Genomic DNA, 7016 nt, shown 5'->3' on the forward strand with positions numbered 1-7016 from the left:
AAATATAAAGTGCAGAGCACAGCCCTGCTACAGGGTCAGACCCAACTGGGGCAGTGAGGGAATGAAGAAAAAAACAGACACGTAAACACAGAAGAGCTGGGATTAGGTGGACTGGGCTCTCTGATAGGAAAAAGGCCACAGCTTCCCCGAATTTTAGTGAATTTCTTATGTACAGTCGGCCCTAAAGGTGCGGTTATTGCACTCGGCTGAACAAGAAGGCTGGGTTTGTAGCTTGAAGCGGTATCAAAAATACAGGCTTTGTGTTTTCTCTTAGGAGCTGTCTCCGCAGGGTAGTCATCATGCTGTGAAAACTCTGGTGGTTGTTGTCTGCGCATACAGACCATCAACATTCCTATTCAACCCTACAAGGAAGACTTTGTCATCTCTCTGAAGTCTAGCCTGTGGGGAAGGCTTTGTCATTTCCCCATGTGCCTGAGGCTTTGGGATCCTTAACATCACTGTGAACATATCAACAACACATACTCATTCAGGATTTCATTCATTTGGGGCTTCCTACAGTAACTATATAGGTAAATTGAAAAATACAGTAGAAAAAAAAAGTTTGCTAAACTTTGAGCATAACTTTCTATATTCTATTAATGAAAAATTCCTAATCACAATTACGGCAGATTCCTAATCACAAAAGTTTCAGCTCATCAAGGATGAATACAATTATTTATGTTTCAATGCCAAATAGCGGGGGTGGCAGGAATTTCACAATTGCATTTAGACATTTTAACACCACTGTCTTATTGGCTGATAGAACACCTGGTCTCAAAGAGCATTAGACAAATTACATCAACAACCTTGTCAATCACCTTTACTGAAAGGATATTTGTAGAACAACACATTCAACAATTAAATGGAAACTGCATTATTCTTGTGATTGTGTTTACACAGATGGTCCATCTGTAGTTATGTGGAATTAAATCCCAATAAATTAAAATACTAAATTGCATAAAGTATCTTTGTTGCCACACAGGTTTAAAAATAAAAGTTTAAAGCATGTCAAAGATAATCATGGACAATTTCTAGTCAAATAGTGTACTTCTCAATAGTCCAGGTTTCCAAAAGATATGATAAACTATATTTGAAATTTAATAATGTTTAAACTTGTCAAAATTTGTTGACTACTGCTTAATCCAAAGATGGACTCAAAGCTTTGGATATATTTCCAGCTTTGAGATGACAGAATGATCAATAGAACTGGTCAAATATGGATGGTGTCTCAAAGTTTCATGTTCTCAAAGTTTGGTCTCCAGTGCAATAATTTTGGGAGCCAATAGAATCTTTATAGCCTCCTGGAATGTGATAACATGACCAGGTCATGGCTCCCTTTTGAAAGAAGTAATGCTGTTATTATACAGGGGACTTGTTTCCCTGAGAGCAAGTTTTGATTAGAGGAAAACTCATTCCTCTTTGCTCTTAATTTCTCTCTTCCAATGTGAATTGTTACAGGCTCTTCTACATCTGATGTCAGCAGCCATGTTGTGACACGCCCAGTGACTGTCACCAAATGGACTTTTGAGTCATCAGTATCGTGAGTCGAGCAAACTACCTTTCTTTTTATATTATTAAACATTAAACAGTTTGTTACAGTAACACAAAGCAGATGAAGGCAACCATCCCAAGATACAGATACAGGAATACTGCAACCAGCTGACATGAATTTTTATCTTCATAGGCCATAAAAGGTAATCATATTTTTCTGTCAATAAACAATTGCTTTTATAATTTAGATGTTTGTTTTTTAAATTATTGTAGTATTTCTTTTCTCATTTCCAGAAGAGTGCCAGTGTTTAGCTATATAGGTAAATTTGGGTGAAATATACTTCATTAGTTTTTCTGATTTCTCTAACAATCATGATAGTCATTAAATATTTAAGTCTGAAACCTCGTCAGTGGTCTTGTTTTTCTACTATATGTAGCTCCCATATCAATATGCCCAAGAGATAGAAAGGAGCTGTCTCTGTAGTCCTTCCTTACTGTGGCATGTCTTACCTTCAGGAGCAGCTGTCAAATTGAGTATCTGATCCACAAAACGTTCAGGATCTTCAGGCGAAGCTCCAAAGTTCATCACATTCATGGGTAGTTGCCCAAATTTAACCTTTCAGCCTACTGATTAAATTGTGCAGACTTGCTTAATTCAGGATACAACAGAGACCTCACATGGCCTTTGCATCAACTTATTTGCTTGATATAATAAAAAGTTCATGTAGTGTCTGAATTCTCTAACCAAAAATGAAATAAATGTCAAAAATAGAACCATGCCTGCTTCTATGACAAGATCTTTGCTATGATACCAGCGATATCACTTCATCACCATTTTATTATATGTACCTTTTCCCACTTTCTCTTAACATATGAACATTGAGTAATAGAAGAAACCATCACATGGATAGAGTCTAAGTATAACTGATGTAACTGTAAGGAAGTGAGGCTATGTGAGGTTGATTTTTTGTGTTTCTTCAATGCCTGTTTGTTAAAATAATTTTGTTAAAGTATATTGGCTTATTAAATATACTAACTGGTAAGGACACTGGGGCCTAAAGAGCTAAGCATTGTATGTAAGAGAACAAGACCAATATATGGTACTGGTACAGCCATATTGAATGGGAACAGCAAAATTCATAAAGCCAGCACAAAGATCCAACAAAGCTGAGCAAGCGATGCAACCACTGTGGTATGGTTCCCCACTTTTTGGCCTTAATTTCTACATGCCCCATTTTTGGGGAGCTTTTATTATTCGTATAATTTGGGCATATTGGATTGATGGAAATTTTCTTATGAATCATTAATAACTTCTTCCAGGAGAACTGCATCTAACCTCTCCCAGGAATGTCCTGACTGTACTACCTCTCCCGTTTTTAGGGAGAGATCCTTCTCTGGCCCTACTTGAAGGTCTTCCTTATGCCCTGCAGGTTGTGACTCAAATAATTATGCCAGAAAACTCCTTATGATGTTCTGACTCAAAGATACTCTTGGCACATCTCCCTGAACTTACTCAGGAACAAAATAATCAAACAAAGTAAACTTAAAAAAGTAAATAATATTCGGTAGGCTCGAGTAGTTGGCAGCAGATCAAATTAAAAACCTCTTCTTACTACAGATGGACAAAGAATGGTTTGGATAAATAATAAAACCTCCCTTTGTTAGAAAAAGTTAACTCATACATGGCCATTATGGTGAAATAAGAACACGGAAGAAAAGAATACCAAGATTAGACACATAAATAAATTCCACAAATATATAAAATATAAACATTGTATTATGGTAGAAATTAAATAATAACTGAAGTAATTTTAGCTTAAAGATTTTTCTTGAACATAATGACAATTAACACTCTGACCCCTAAAAACTGATAAAGCACTGCTTGGGATATGACAATCTTCCCAGTATGGCTTAGGGATTTTCTTTCGTCTGGTGTCCTTGAAACCACAAGAGCTACAAGCCTGAGAACAGGCTGTCATGGTTTGGCAAAATATACCCTTGAAATTGCAATATTGGTGAAGATCTTTTACTAGTCTATAGGCTCACATCTTATTCTGTTGACAGTGTCCTTTGCTTTACAGAAGGTTTTCAGTTTCATGAGCTCTCATTTATTGATTGTTGATCTTAGAGCCTGTGTTGTTGGTGTTCTGTTTAGGAAGTTGTCTCCTGTGCCAATGAGTTCTAGCCTCCTCCCCAATTTTTCTTCTAACAGATTAAGTGTGTCTGGTTTTATGTTGAGGTCTTTGATCCACTTAGACTTTAGTTTTGATGAATATAGATCTATTTGTATTTTTCTACATGTAGACATTCAGTTAGACCAGCACCATTTGTTAAAGATGCTGTCTTTTTTCCATTGTATGGTTTTGACTTCTTTGTCAAAAAATCAAGTATCTGTAGGTGTGTGGGTTTATTTCTGGGGTCTTAGATTTGATTCCGTTCATCCACCAGTCTATTTCTGTGCCAGTGCCTTGTTGTTTTTATGACTGTTGCTCTACAGTACAGCTTGAGATCTGGGATGGAGATACCTCCAGAAGATTTTTTATTGTACAGGTATTAGCTTTTTCTATTTTTTGTTTTTGTTTTTCCATATGAAATTGAGAATTTTTCTTTCAAGTTCTGTAAATAATTGTGTAGGTATTTTGATGGGAACTGCATTGAATCTGTAGATAGCTTTTGGAGATGGCCATTTTCATCATGTTAATCCTACCAACCCATAAGCATGGGACATCTTTTCACCTTCTGCTATCTTCAACTCTACATATGACAGAGGGCTAAGATCCAGAATATATAAAGTACTCAAGAAGTTACACACCAACAAACCAATTAATTCAATTAAAAAATGGAATACAGAGCTAAACAGAGAATTCTCAACCAGGGAATTTCAAATGGCAGAGAAACACTTAAAAAGACATGCTCAGCATCCTTAGTCATCAAGGAAATACAAATCAAACTGACCCAGAGATTCCTCTTACACCCATAAGAATGGCTAAGATCAAAAACTCAAGTAACAGCATAGGCTAGAGAGGATGTGGAGAAAGCAGAACCTTCCTAGTGGGAACGTAAACTTGTACGACCACTTTGGACATCTATCTGGAGCTTTCTCAGAAAATTAGGAATAGTGTTACCTCAAGATCCAGCTATGCCACTCCTGGGCATATATCTGAAAGTTGCTCAATCAGACAAGGACATTTGTTCAACTACGTTCATAACAGCTTAATTCATAATGGCCAGAATCTAGAAACAACCTAGATGTCCCTCAATGGAGGAATGGGTACAGAAATTGTGGTACATTTAAGCAATGGAATACTACTCAACAATTTAAAAAAAAGGAAATCATGAAATTTGCAGGCAAATGGAAAAACTAGAAAAGATCATCTTGAGTGAGATAATCCAGAATCAGAAAGACACACATGGTATGTACTCACTTACAAGTGGATTTTAGCCGTATAATATAGGATAATCATACTAAAATCTATAGTCTTAAAGAAGCAAAACAATAAAGAGAATGCTAAGAATGAGGCTTAATCCTCATTCAGAAGGGCAAGTAAGATAGACACAGGAAGCAGGAAAAGACAGGGAACAGAACAGGAGCCTGCCTCAGAGGGCCTCTGAAAGACTTTACACAGCAGAGTATTGAAGCAGGTACTGAGGCTCATAGCTTTGGGCAGAATGCAGGGAATCTTATGGAAGAACGGGGAGATAGAAAGACCTGGAGGGGACAGGAGCTCCACAAAGAAACCAACAGAGCCAAAAATTCTGAGTCCAGGGGCACCTGCAAAGACTGATGAATCAACTAAGGACCATGTGTGGAGAGGACCCTAGACCCCTTGTTCAGATGTAGCCCATGGACAGTTCAATCTCCATTGGGTTCCCTAGTAAGGAGAGCAGGGGCTGTCTCTGGCATGAACTCCGTTGTTGCCTGCTCTTTGATCATCAACCCCTGGTGAGGTGGCCTTACCAGGCTACAGAGAAAGAGGACCCAGACTGTTTGGAAGAAACCTGATAGGCTAGGGTCAGATTGTAAGCAAGGAGGACTTCCCCTAATGGTGGATGAAGGGGAGGGGTATGGGGATTGGGAAGGGGGAGGGAGAGTAGGACAGGGAGAAGATGAAGGAGGGGACTATGGCCGGGATACTAAGTGAATAATTTATATTAAATAATAATAATCAAAAAATTAAAAAAAGAAACTGCAATATTTTTAAAAGTTTAGTTGTTGGATTGATGAAGAAAATTGATTATAAAAGATAATTCTGTTTTATCATGGTTTATCAATGATGACTAAACTTATGACCAACTGGAAGTTAAAACACATGTCCAGGAAAAAAATGGTATGATCGCATCTGCTTAGATACCCTGCTGTGTAGAGTTTTTCAGAGGCCCTCTGGTAGGCTTCTATTCTTACTCCCAGAAAGAAGCTATTTCTTAATTAAATATTTGAATTTCACTCTGAAATTCTAAAACCTAAAACAAGTTTGCCTTATATTGACTTTAAAATTTCACATAGAAAAGGAAGATGAAGATACCTATGAAAATAATGACTATAACACTAGAGGTCCGTTTCCTTAATTAGCCCAAACAGAAAAATACAAATAGAATAATATGCAAATGGAGACAGCCCTCAGTGTTTATAACATGACACTGAACTGTATGAACTATTTACTTATAAGCAGTGTTTATCCTTACTGGTTATCAGTTCAACTGCTAAAAGAAAAGAAAAGAAAAATTCATTCAAAATAAAAGTGGAAAGATTACAAAAGGACACATTTAAATGTAAAATTCTATTATATTATAAACAATTTTGCCAAATCAAAACAATAGTCTACTCACAGAGCAGATAGTTTGAAAGTATCTTTCTTTAAATTAAACAACTACGAATTTTGATGTTTTAGTATATTCAACAGTCTCAGCATGTCAAGTGTGCAAGGTTTTGTTCAGCAGTGTTTGCCACTGTGCAATTGTATATTTTGAAATATATATATATATATATATATACATATCCACAGGAAGTCATGGAAAACCACTGATCTAGACAGTCTCTTATCTGTCCAAGGTAATTTTTTAAGGACTTTTGTCTCATTGACAGAGAAAAACTTGTTTAACTCAGTACTTTCTTAAATTATTTCTCCCATAACACTAATTTATTTACTTTTTATGTATGTGTTTGTGTGGGTGCACACATGCTAAGGTACATATGTGGAGGTAGAAGAACAAGTTCCAGGAATTCCATTCACTCCACTGTGGGGTTCAGGGATCAAACCTTAGGTTGTCAGTCATGGCTGCAATTTATTTTACCCAGTGAGCCATTTTCTAAGTCTCCAGGGTCCATGCATGCGCTCTCTCTCTCTCTCTCTCTCTCTCTCTCTCCATATATATATATGTGTGTGTGTGTGTATGTGTGTGTATGTACAAAATATATGTATTTATATGTTTTTATGTGTGTTTGTATGCTTATAAATGATAAAAAGATAGGTAGATAGGTAGATAGATAGATAGATAGATAGATAGATAGATAGATAGATAGATAG

The 7016-nt window shown here is 36.6% G+C and overlaps 1 long non-coding RNA gene across 1 annotated transcript in view; it reads left to right on the forward strand.

Moving 5' to 3' along the window:
• Positions 1–301: 301 nt before the first annotated feature.
• LOC129682255 (uncharacterized) overlaps positions 302–7016 on the forward strand; it is a 20331-nt gene continuing 13616 nt past the window's right edge. Inside the window, exons 1-2 of the long non-coding RNA XR_008720959.1 lie at positions 302–530; positions 1600–1694. This is a non-coding gene — a long non-coding RNA (uncharacterized LOC129682255). The remainder of the gene's footprint in view (positions 531–1599; positions 1695–7016) is intronic.

This window comes from Psammomys obesus, unplaced genomic scaffold (assembly GCF_907164565.1).
Source record: "Psammomys obesus unplaced genomic scaffold, mPsaObe1.curated_primary_1811, whole genome shotgun sequence".
Classification (NCBI taxonomy): domain Eukaryota; kingdom Metazoa; phylum Chordata; class Mammalia; order Rodentia; family Muridae; genus Psammomys; species Psammomys obesus.